We start from the raw sequence: 12,500 nt of genomic DNA on the forward strand, positions 1-12,500 counted from the left end.
GCCCACTCACTCGATCGCCATGTCTGTTTGCCACAGTTTTCCCGGTGGTGCCGCACCCGGGCTCGCCCCGGCTGACGCAGTTTTCGCGCCGCCCCGGCTGACGCGGTTTCGTGCCGCCCCGGCAGACGCGGTTTTCGCGCCGCCCCGGCTGACGCGGTTTCGTGCCGCCCCGGCAGACGCAGTTCGGACTTAGCACTTTTCGGCTGTGCCTGGCTGGCGGCCCACTCACTCAATCGCCATGTCTGTTTGCCACAGTTTTCCCGGTGGTGCCGCACCCGGGCTCGCCCCGGCTGACGCAGTTTTCGCGCCGCCCCGGCTGACGCGGTTTCGTGCCGCCCCGGCAGACGCGGTTTTCGCGCCGCCCCGGCTGACGCGGTTTCGTGCCGCCCCGGCAGACGCAGTTCGGACTTAGCACTTTTCGGCTGTGCCTGGCTGGCGGCCCACTCACTCGATCGCCATGTCTGTTTGCCACAGTTTTCCCGGTGGTGCCGCACCCGGGCTCGCCCCGGCAGACGCGTTTTTTTTTTTCTTTCGCCCCGGCTGACGCAGTTTTCGCGCCGCCCCGGCTGACGCGGTTTCGTGCCGCCCCGGCAGACGCGGTTTTTTGCGCCGCCCCGGCTGACGCGGTTTTTGCCGCCCCGGCTGACGCAGTTCGGACTTAGCACTTTTCGGCTGTGCCTGGCTGGCGGCCCACTCACTCGATCGCCATGTCTGTTTGCCACAGTTTTCCCGGTGGTGCCGCACCCGGGCTCGCCCCGGCTGACGCAGTTTTCGCGCCGCCCCGGCTGACGCGGTTTCGTGCCGCCCCGGCAGACGCGGTTTTCGCGCCGCCCCGGCTGACGCGGTTTCGTGCCGCCCCGGCAGACGCAGTTCGGACTTAGCACTTTTCGGCTGTGCCTGGCTGGCGGCCCACTCACTCGATCGCCATGTCTGTTTGCCACAGTTTTCCCGGTGGTGCCGCACCCGGGCTCGCCCCGGCTGACGCAGTTTTCGCGCCGCCCCGGCTGACGCGGTTTCGTGCCGCCCCGGCAGACGCGGTTTTCGCGCCGCCCCGGCTGACGCGGTTTCGTGCCGCCCCGGCAGACGCAGTTCGGACTTAGCACTTTTCGGCTGTGCCTGGCTGGCGGCCCACTCACTCGATCGCCATGTCTGTTTGCCACAGTTTTCCCGGTGGTGCCGCACCCGGGCTCGCCCCGGCAGACGCGTTTTTTTTTTTCTTTCGCCCCGGCTGACGCAGTTTTCGCGCCGCCCCGGCTGACGCGGTTTCGTGCCGCCCCGGCAGACGCGGTTTTTTTGCGCCGCCCCGGCTGACGCGGTTTTTGCCGCCCCGGCTGACGCAGTTCGGACTTGGCACTTTTTGGCTGAGCCTGGCTGGTGGCCCACTCACTCGATCGCCATGTCTGTTAGCCACAGTTTTCCCGGTGGTGCCGCACCCGGGCTCGCCCCGGCTGACGCAGTTTTCGCGCCGCCCCGGCAGACGCGGTTTTCGCGCCGCCCCGGCTGACGCGGTTTTTGCCGCCCCGGCTGACGCAGTTCGGACTTGGCACTTTTTGGGCTGAGCCTGGCTGGCGGCCCACTCACTCGATCGCCATGTCTGTTTGCCACAGTCTTCCCGGTGGTGCCGCACCCGGGCTCGCCCCGGCAGACGCGTTTTTTTTTTCTTTCGCCCCGGCAGACGTGGTTCCCCCCCCCCCCTTTTCGCTCGCCCCGGCTGACGAGGTTTTCGCGCCGCCCCGGCTGACGCAGTTTTCGCGCCGCCCCGGCTGACGCGGTTTCGTGCCGCCCCGGCTGACGCGGTTTTCGCGCCGCCCCGGCTGACGCGGTTTTTGCGTCGCCCCGGCTGACACGGTTCGGACTTTGCACTTTTCGGCTGTGCCTGGCTGGCGGCCCACTCACTCGATCGCCATGTCTGTTTGCCACAGTTTTCCCGGTGGTGCCGCACCCGGGCTCGCCCCGGCTGACGCAGTTTTCGCGCCGCCCCGGCAGACGCGGTTTTCGCGCCGCCCCGGCTGACGCGGTTTCGTGCCGCCCCGGCAGACGCAGTTCGGACTTAGCACTTTTCGGCTGTGCCTGGCTGGCGGCCCACTCACTCGATCGCCATGTCTGTTTGCCACAGTTTTCCCGGTGGTGCCGCACCCGGGCTCGCCCCGGCTGACGCAGTTTTCGCGCCGCCCCGGCTGACGCGGTTTCGTGCCGCCCCGGCAGACGCGGTTTTCGCGCCGCCCCGGCTGACGCGGTTTCGTGCCGCCCCGGCAGACGCAGTTCGGACTTAGCACTTTTCGGCTGTGCCTGGCTGGCGGCCCACTCACTCGATCGCCATGTCTGTTTGCCACAGTTTTCCCGGTGGTGCCGCACCCGGGCTCGCCCCGGCAGACGCGTTTTTTTTTTTTCTTTCGCCCCGGCTGACGCAGTTTTCGCGCCGCCCCGGCTGACGCGGTTTCGTGCCGCCCCGGCAGACGCGGTTTTTTGCGCCGCCCCGGCTGACGCGGTTTTTGCCGCCCCGGCTGACGCAGTTCGGACTTAGCACTTTTCGGCTGTGCCTGGCTGGCGGCCCACTCACTCGATCGCCATGTCTGTTTGCCACAGTTTTCCCGGTGGTGCCGCACCCGGGCTCGCCCCGGCTGACGCAGTTTTCGCGCCGCCCCGGCTGACGCGGTTTCGTGCCGCCCCGGCAGACGCGGTTTTCGCGCCGCCCCGGCTGACGCGGTTTCGTGCCGCCCCGGCAGACGCAGTTCGGACTTAGCACTTTTCGGCTGTGCCTGGCTGGCGGCCCACTCACTCGATCGCCATGTCTGTTTGCCACAGTTTTCCCGGTGGTGCCGCACCCGGGCTCGCCCCGGCTGACGCAGTTTTCGCGCCGCCCCGGCTGACGCGGTTTCGTGCCGCCCCGGCAGACGCGGTTTTCGCGCCGCCCCGGCTGACGCGGTTTCGTGCCGCCCCGGCAGACGCAGTTCGGACTTAGCACTTTTCGGCTGTGCCTGGCTGGCGGCCCACTCACTCGATCGCCATGTCTGTTTGCCACAGTTTTCCCGGTGGTGCCGCACCCGGGCTCGCCCCGGCAGACGCGTTTTTTTTTTTCTTTCGCCCCGGCTGACGCAGTTTTCGCGCCGCCCCGGCTGACGCGGTTTCGTGCCGCCCCGGCAGACGCGGTTTTTTTGCGCCGCCCCGGCTGACGCGGTTTTTGCCGCCCCGGCTGACGCAGTTCGGACTTGGCACTTTTTGGCTGAGCCTGGCTGGTGGCCCACTCACTCGATCGCCATGTCTGTTAGCCACAGTTTTCCCGGTGGTGCCGCACCCGGGCTCGCCCCGGCTGACGCAGTTTTCGCGCCGCCCCGGCAGACGCGGTTTTCGCGCCGCCCCGGCTGACGCGGTTTTTGCCGCCCCGGCTGACGCAGTTCGGACTTGGCACTTTTTGGGCTGAGCCTGGCTGGCGGCCCACTCACTCGATCGCCATGTCTGTTTGCCACAGTCTTCCCGGTGGTGCCGCACCCGGGCTCGCCCCGGCAGACGCGTTTTTTTTTTCTTTCGCCCCGGCAGACGTGGTTCCCCCCCCCCCCCTTTTCGCTCGCCCCGGCTGACGAGGTTTTCGCGCCGCCCCGGCTGACGCAGTTTTCGCGCCGCCCCGGCTGACGCGGTTTCGTGCCGCCCCGGCTGACGCGGTTTTCGCGCCGCCCCGGCTGACGCGGTTTTTGCGTCGCCCCGGCTGACACGGTTCGGACTTTGCACTTTTCGGCTGTGCCTGGCTGGCGGCCCACTCACTCGATCGCCATGTCTGTTTGCCACAGTTTTCCCGGTGGTGCCGCACCCGGGCTTGCCCCGGCAGACGCGTTTTTTTTTTTTCTTTTCGCCCCGGCTGACGCAGTTTTCGCCCCGCCCCGGCTGACGCGGTTTCGTGCCGCCCCGGCAGACGCGGTTTTTTGCGCCGCCCCGGCTGACGCGGTTTTTGCCGCCCCGGCTGACGCAGTTCGGACTTTGCACTTTTTGGCTGAGCCTGGCTGGCGGCCCACTCACTCGATCGCCATGTCTGTTTGCCACAGTTTTCCCGGTGGTGCCGCACCCGGGCTCGCCCCGGCAGACGCGTTTTTTTTTTTCCTTCGCCCCGGCAGACGTGGTTCCCCCCCCCCCCTCCGTCTTTCTTTTTGTTTTTTTTTTTCGCCGCGGCTGAAGTGGATTTTTCGGTGCCTCGACGCCCCGGTAGTCGCGGTTTTTCCGTTTCCGCACGGCCCCGGCTGACGCTGCTCGGTCACAGTCGCCTTTTGTGAGGATTGCAGACTTCTTGAGCGCGGGTGTTTTTTTTTTGTTGTTGTTGTTGTTTTATTACGCATTCGCTCCAGCAGACGCTGTTTAGACTTTTTGTTTCCTCTTTTATCCTGCGACGAGGTGACGAGGTTTATTCGGTGCCCCGCCGCCCCGGCTGAAGTGATTTTTCCTGTCCCGTGCCGCCCCGGCTGACGCGGTTGGGACTTCGCGTTTGTTCGGCCGCCACGGGTTTTGGCGCACTCGCTCGGTTGCTTGTTGTTGCCACTTGTTGCGAACCCAGGTTTCTTGAGCGAGCGCGGGCGTTTTTTCTTCCTTTCTTTCTTTGTTCTATGTGTTAGCGAATCGGCCTTTAATATCACACGAGGACTCACAACCAACAATTTTCAGTTTGAAGTGTAAAAAATCTGCAGGTGTTGACGTAACTGACTTGCCCCGTACCCTTGAGTACATCCATGAAGTTCTCGTAGTACTACTAAATCGCATTATTCCAAGTGGAGAAATTCCCATAAACTTGCAAACCTCTACACGAAAATCGGTGCGCGTGATAAAGTTGAAAATTATCGTCCGATATCAAATGTGCCTTCTATAACACAAATTCTAGGAAAAAAAAAAAAAACACTTGTTCGCCGTTTTCTGCGCCGTGACTGGCAGCACTCCGGCGAAGCGAAACGGGGTCGATTCGAGCACGATATCGGCGTCTTTCGACGTGCTCGCCGGCGACCGTCGCACGAGTACGTCGCACGAGCGCGTCTGCCGGGGCGCCGTTTGCGAAGCCGACGCAAAAGTGGGAACCGCCGCTCGGATGATCGCCGCTTTCGGCAGAGTGAGTGTTGGCACTCCGGGGAAGCGAAACAGCGTGAATGCGCCCACGAAATCGGCGTATTTTGAAGTGCCCGCCGGCGACCGTCGCACGAGTACGGTAAACCGCGTCAGCCGGGGCGTAGTTCGGGACGCCGACGAAAAAGTGGGAAGCGCAACTCGGATCTTCGCCGTTTTTGCAGGAGTGAGTGGCGGCCCTCCTGCGAGACCAAGAAGCATCGATTCGTGCACGAATTCGGCGCCTTTCGACGTGATCGCCGGCGACCGTCGCTCGAGTAGGGCAAACCGCGTCTGCCGGGGCGGGCTTCGGGACGCCGATGCGAAAGTGGGAAACGCTGCTCGGATGTTCGCCGTTTTTGGCCGAGTGAGTGCTGGCACTCGGGCGAAGCCAAACGGGGCCGATTACGGCACGATATCGGCGTCTTTCGACGTGCCCGGCGGCGACCGTCGCACGAGTACGGTAAACCGCGTCAGCCCGGGCGGAGTTCGGGACGCCGATGCGAAAGTGGAGAACGCCGCTCGGATCTTCGCCGTTTTTGGAGGAGTGAGTGGCGGCACTCCGGAGAAGCCAAGGAGCGCCAATTAGCGCACGATATCGGCGTCTTTCGACGCGCTCGCCGGCGACCGTCGAACGAGTAGGGCAAACCGCGTCTGCCGGGGCGGGGTTTACGACGCCGACGCAAAAGTGGGAACCGCCGCTCGGATGTTGGCCGTTTTTGGCAGAGTGAGTGCTGGCACACCGGCGACGCGAAAGAGCGCGAAAGCGCCCACGAAAGTGGCGTATTTGGACGTGCTTGACGGCGACCGCTGCAGGAGTACGAAAAACCACGTCAGCCGGGGCGAGCGACCCACGGCGGTCTGGGTGCTTATCGCTGCTATTATAGGGGCACCCCGGCAGACGCAGAAAAAAAAAATTTTTTTTCGACCTTCTTTTTTGCTGGTCGAGCTCGGGTAACCCAGGTCGCAATGGGAGCCGCGCACGAAAGCGGCGTCGCGAGACGCGTTCGCGGTCGCTAGTCGCACGAGCTCGGCAACCGCGTCAGCCGGCGCGGAGTTCGGGATGCCGACGGCTAAGTGGGTACCGCTGCTCGGATGTTCGCCGTTTTTGGCCGAGTGAGTGCTGGCACTCCGGCGAAGCGAAACGGGGCCGATTCGGGCACGATATCGGCGTATTTCGACGTGCTCGCCGGCGACCGTCGCACGAGTACGGCAAAGCGCGTCTGCCGGGGCGAGGTTTGCGATGCCGACGAAAAAGTGGGAAGCGCCGCTCGGATCTTCGCCGTTTTTGCAGGAGTGAGTGGCGGCCCTCCTGCGAGACCAAGAAGCATCGACTCGCGCACGATATCGGTGTCTTTCGACGTGCCCGCCGGCCACCGCCGCACGAGTACGGCAAACCGCGTATGCCGGGGCGGGGTTGGCGACGCCGACGCAAAAGTGGGAACCGCCACTAGGATGTTCGCCGTTTTTGGCAGAGTGAGTGCTGGCACACCGGCGACGCGAAAGAGCGCGAAAGCGCCCACGAAAGTGGCGTATTTGGACGTGCTTGACGGCGACCGCTGCAGGAGTACGAAAAACCACGTCAGCCGGGGCGAGCGACCCACGGCGGTCTGGGTGCTTATCGCTGCTATTATAGGGGCACCCCGGCAGACGCAGAAAAAAAAAATTTTTTTTCGACCTTCTTTTTTGCTGGTCGAGCTCGGGTAACCCAGGTCGCAATGGGAGCCGCGCACGAAAGCGGCGTCGCGAGACGCGTTCGCGGTCGCTAGTCGCACGAGCTCGGCAACCGCGTCAGCCGGCGCGGAGTTCGGGATGCCGACGGCTAAGTGGGTACCGCTGCTCGGATGTTCGCCGTTTTTGGCCGAGTGAGTGCTGGCACTCCGGCGAAGCGAAACGGGGCCGATTCGGGCACGATATCGGCGTATTTCGACGTGCTCGCCGGCGACCGTCGCACGAGTACGGCAAAGCGCGTCTGCCGGGGCGAGGTTTGCGATGCCGACGAAAAAGTGGGAAGCGCCGCTCGGATCTTCGCCGTTTTTGCAGGAGTGAGTGGCGGCCCTCCTGCGAGACCAAGAAGCATCGACTCGCGCACGATATCGGTGTCTTTCGACGTGCCCGCCGGCCACCGCCGCACGAGTACGGCAAACCGCGTATGCCGGGGCGGGGTTGGCGACGCCGACGCAAAAGTGGGAACCGCCACTAGGATGTTCGCCGTTTTTGGCAGAGTGAGTGCTGGCACTCCGGCGAAGCGAAAGAGCGCGAATGCGCCCACGAAAGTGGCGTGTTTGGACGTGCTTGACGACGACCACCGCAGGAAAACGAAAAACCACGTCAGCCGGGGCGAGCGACCCATGGCGGTCTGGGTGCTTATCGCTGCTATTATAGGGGCACCCCGGCAGACGCAAAAAAAAAAAAAATTTTTTTTCGACATTCTTTCTTGCTCGTCGACCTCGGGTGACCCAGGTCGCAGTGGGAGCCGCGCACGAAAGCGGCGTCGCGAGACGGCTTCGCGGTCGCTAGTCGCACGAGCTCGGCAACCGCGTCTGCCGGGGCGGAGTTCGGGACGCCGACGGCTAAGTGGGAACCGCCGCTCGGATGTTCGCCGTTTGTGGCCGAGTGAGTGCTGGCACTCCGGCGAAGCCAAACGGGGCCGATTCCGGCACGATATCGGCGTCTTTCTACGTGCTCGCCGGCGACCGTCGCACGAGTACGGCAAAGTGCGTCTGCCGGGGCGGGGTTTGCGACGCGTACGCAATAGTGAGAACCGTCGCTCGGATGTTCGTCGTCTTTCGCCGAGCCAGTGCTGGCACTCCGGCGAAGCCGAACGGAGCCGATTCGGGCACGATATCGGCGTCTTTCCACGTGCTCGCCGGCGACCGTCGCACGAGTACGGTAAACCGCGTCAGCCGGGGCGGAGTTCGGGACGCCGATGCGAAAGTGGGAAGCGCCGCTCGGATCTTCGCCGTTTTTGGAGGAGTCAGTGGCGGCACTCCGGTGAAGCCAAGGTGCGCCAATTCGCGCACGATATCGGCGTCTTTCGACGTGCCCGCCGGCCACCGTCGCACGAGTACGGCAAACCTCGTCTGCCGGGGCGGGGTTTGCGACGCCGACGCAAAAGTGGGAACCGCCGCTCGGATGTTCGCCGTTTTTGGCAGAGTGAGTGCTGGCACTCCGGCGAAGCGAAAGAGCGTGAATGCGCCCACGAAAGTAGCGTATTTGGACGTGCTTGACGGCGACCGCCGCAGGAGTACGAAAAACCACGTCAGCCGGGGCGAGCGACCCACGGCGGTCTGGGTGCTTATCGCTGCTATTATAGGGGCACCCCGGCAGACGCAGAAAGAAAAAAAAAAAAAATGGGGACATGGCGTGCGTCACCGTGCGGCTTCGCAGCGTTGCCGAAGTCGCCGAGCCCTTCGACTGAGCCGAACGGCGGACAGGGAACGTTGGTCGGCCGTTCTAACCTGTCGGTGCCACGCCGAGACGTCGTTAAGGAAAACCGCGTCGTGGGCCTCTACTACGCCGTCGAGTCGTTGTACGTTTGGTGTCCAGCGTGTCGGCGGCGAGTAGCGGACACGTCGTTCACGACTTCGGTCTTTCGCAGTCGACGCGAACTTGCGGAGAGTCGTGGTGCCTCACGTTTTCGGCAGAAACCGCGGCGGAATTTTCCCGTGCGTGCGCGCACGACCTCGGTGCTGTGCCGTCAGCGTAGTGTTGCACAAACTCGTGGCCTACCCAAGGTGCGGTACGTTTGCGGCCGTATCCTCGGTGGGAATTTCGTGAGTAGGGTCGCAAATTCTACGACCTCGGCGGGTTTGAGAGCGACGTAGACTTGTGGCACGCTCAACGTGCCACACGTTTCGGGGCACACCCGCGGTGAAATTTTCTCGAGTACGCTCGTATTAGTGCCCAAGGAGGTCTGGGTACTTATCGCTGCTATTATGTGGGGGTTCTCGTGAGCGGCGTACGCGAAAGCGACCGGGTGTCTGATATGCGGCGGGCTTCGGCCTCGTCAAGCGTGTCCTCGGGTCTGCTCCAGGGGAATCCACGGCAGTCGTCTGCAGCCTCATCCGCTTGATGCGTTAGGGGCTGGTTGTCGGACGGTGCCGTTTTACCACGATATCGAGGTGTGTTCCGTGTCGTCCTCGGGCGATTCAGATGCGAAAGCGCCGAAGACGCGGGCGTGACCCGTCGTCTGGCGGCTTTGCAGTCTCGGCTCCGTTGCTAGTTCCGGCCGGTCCACCGACAGTGCAGCGGGCTTGGGCAACCCGCACGGCGCGACCGAGTCGATGCAACGAAAAAGAGCGAGCATGAACGTGCTTCTTGCCGCACGGCTCCCACTCGTCTTTCGGGAAGGTTGTGCCGTAGCGAGCTCGAACGCCGTCATCTCGGAGTGCAAAATAAGCGTGTTGGGGCGCCTGAAGGTGGCCTCCGCCGCACACAGACTGCGTCCGGCCCGCCGAAGGCGAGGACGGACGCGCAGTCGAACGATTACCTGGTTGATCCTGCCAGTAATCATATGCTTGTCTCAAAGATTAAGCCATGCATGTCTAAGTACATGCCGAAATAAGGCGAAACCGCGAATGGCTCATTAAATCAGTTATGGTTCCTTAGATCGTTTCTTCCTACTTGGATAACTGTGGCAATTCTAGAGCTAATACATGCAGTGAGCCTGGAGCCCTTTGGGTAACGGGTGCTTTTATTAGACCAAGATCGATCGGGTTTCGGCCCGTATTGTGTGGTGACTCTGGATAACTTTGTGCTGATCGCATGGCCACGAGCCGGCGACGTTTCTTTCAAGTGTCTGCCTTATCAACTTTCGATGGTAGGTTACTTGCTTACCATGGTTGTTACGGGTAACGGAGAATCAGGGTTCGATTCCGGAGAGGGAGCCTGAGAAACGGCTACCACATCCAAGGAAGGCAGCAGGCGCGCAAATTACCCACTCCCGGCACGGGGAGGTAGTGACGAAAAATAACAATACGGGACTCTTTTGAGGCCCCGTAATTGAAATGAGTACACTCTAAATCCTTTAACGAGGATCAATTGGAGGGCAAGTCTGGTGCCAGCAGCCGCGGTAATTCCAGCTCCAATAGCGTATACTAAAGCTGCTGCGGTTAAAAAGCTCGTAGTTGGATCTCAGTTCCAGACGAGTAGTGCATCTACCCGATGCGACGGCTCGGACTGAACATCATGCCGGTTCTTTCTTGGTGCACTTCATTGTGTGCCTCGAGATGGCCGGTGCTTTTACTTTGAAAAAATTAGAGTGCTCAACGCAGGCGAGTCGCCTGAATAAACTTGCATGGAATAATAGAACAAGACCTCGTTTCTGTTCTGTTGGTTTTTGGAATACGAGGTAATGATTAAGAGGGACGGACGGGGGCATTCGTATTGCGGCGCTAGAGGTGAAATTCTTGGACCGTCGCAAGACGAACTACTGCGAAAGCATTTGCCAAGAATGTTTTCATTGATCAAGAACGAAAGTCAGAGGTTCGAAGGCGATCAGATACCGCCCTAGTTCTGACCATAAACGATGCCAACCAGCGATCCGCCTGAGTTACTCAAATGACTCGGCGGGCAGCTTCCGGGAAACCAAAGTATTTGGGTTCCGGGGGAAGTATGGTTGCAAAGCTGAAACTTAAAGGAATTGACGGAAGGGCACCACCAGGAGTGGAGCCTGCGGCTTAATTTGACTCAACACGGGAAAACTTACCCGGCCCGGACACTGGGAGGATTGACAGATTGAGAGCTCTTTCTTGATTCGGTGGATGGTGGTGCATGGCCGTTCTTAGTTGGTGGAGCGATTTGTCTGGTTAATTCCGATAACGAACGAGACTCTAGCCTATTAAATAGGTGCGGGGTTCCCAGCACCTTACAACCTTCTTAGAGGGACAAGCGGCTCCTAGCCGCACGAAACAGAGCAATAACAGGTCTGTGATGCCCTTAGATGTCCGGGGCCGCACGCGCGCTACACTGAAGGAAGCAGCGTGTCTTTATCCCTGTCTGAAAAGACTGGGTAACCCGTGGAACTTCTTTCGTGATTGGGATAGGGGCTTGCAATTGTTCCCCTTGAACGAGGAATTCCCAGTAAGCGCGAGTCATAAGCTCGCGTTGATTACGTCCCTGCCCTTTGTACACACCGCCCGTCGCTACTACCGATTGAATGATTTAGTGAGGTCTTCGGACCGATGTCCGGCGCGGCCTTTCGGTTGCGCCGGTCTGTTGGAAAGATGACCAAACTTGATCATTTAGAGGAAGTAAAAGTCGTAACAAGGTTTCCGTAGGTGAACCTGCGGAAGGATCATTAACGGATTGTGAAGGGTGAGCGCCTCAGCTGCGTCTGCGCCCGACACTTTCTGCCGCTGACCCCGTTTGGACGCGGGGTCGGCTTTTCCCCACGGGGCTGCCTGAATGTGGAGCGGCACCCCGTGACAAATTGTTGCGCCCAGCGGACGCCAACACCGCGACCTTGGACGGTCGGCCAGGTGGCGGACGCGGGTACAAACGGCGCAACGCACTCATAGGTCGGCTTTCGACCCGCCACTGCACCGTGGCTCGAAGCGCTCGAAATGCGCGACCCGACCGCTGCGGGACCGCCTAGTACTGTAAACAGGAGCGGCGGAGCGCGAACGGCGAGTCGTGGTTACGTCGGTAGAAGGCGAGGCTGCGCGTTCCCGAAACGCCAGCCGAGTGCCCTCCCGACCGTTCGAGCGTGCAAGAACGAGACCCGACAATCGCGCGGCGACTGCCAAGTACGAGAGGAACGGCACAAGCGTCGGCGGTCGGTCAAGGAACTGGCGATGTGACGGGTCCGCTGTGCACCAGTGCATACCGTCCCGCCGTCCGCGGCAAGCGCCTCCGCGTCCTCGGGTGACGGAGGCTGCCGGTCGGTTCTTGCAGGCGAGGGATCTCGCTGGCACCGGTTCGCGTTGACGCGCGGCCGGTCATGGCACGGCGATGCGACGGCCGAGGTGCGCAGTACTCGATGGAGGAACCGCACGCTCCGATGACCGTCCCGCCCTCCGCGGCGTATGCGTACCGACCGTAATGGTTGCAGCAGCGCCGGCCGGCTTTTGAATTCGCCACACGAAACACGGTGCGAGATCGCGGTTAGGGGAGCGTCGACGTTGCCAGGCGTTTTGCTTGCTGCCGAGGGAAAGGCGGCACGGCCACGTCGCGCTCGTCGCGATTAGCGGGTCTGCGCGCTTTGGGAAGGTGCCGCAACGACTTGCCGAAAGAGGAAGCACGGAAGAACGAGGGACTTGGACGTCCCGACAATTGAACGCACTTGCGGCCAGGCCCTTGCTGGCTTCGTTCTTCCGCCTCGAGTAGGCTCGTACGCGGCTCCGGCGCCGAAAGTGGTCCTTGGCACCGACTTCGGTGGACGTGGGAAGTGCCGCGCAAGTACGGCGCGCCTGGCTCCACCT

The 12,500-nt window shown here is 62.0% G+C and overlaps 1 non-coding gene across 1 annotated transcript; it reads left to right on the forward strand.

The window, feature by feature from the left end:
- Positions 1–9,565: 9,565 nt before the first annotated feature.
- Positions 9,566–11,380, forward strand: LOC142795995 (small subunit ribosomal RNA). Its single transcript, XR_012893469.1, has one exon. It is a non-coding gene; the product is annotated as a small subunit ribosomal RNA (ribosomal RNA).
- Positions 11,381–12,500: the final 1,120 nt, after the last annotated feature.

Source organism: Rhipicephalus microplus, unplaced genomic scaffold (genome assembly GCF_043290135.1).
Source record: "Rhipicephalus microplus isolate Deutch F79 unplaced genomic scaffold, USDA_Rmic scaffold_1001, whole genome shotgun sequence".
In the NCBI taxonomy this organism is placed as follows: domain Eukaryota; kingdom Metazoa; phylum Arthropoda; class Arachnida; order Ixodida; family Ixodidae; genus Rhipicephalus; species Rhipicephalus microplus.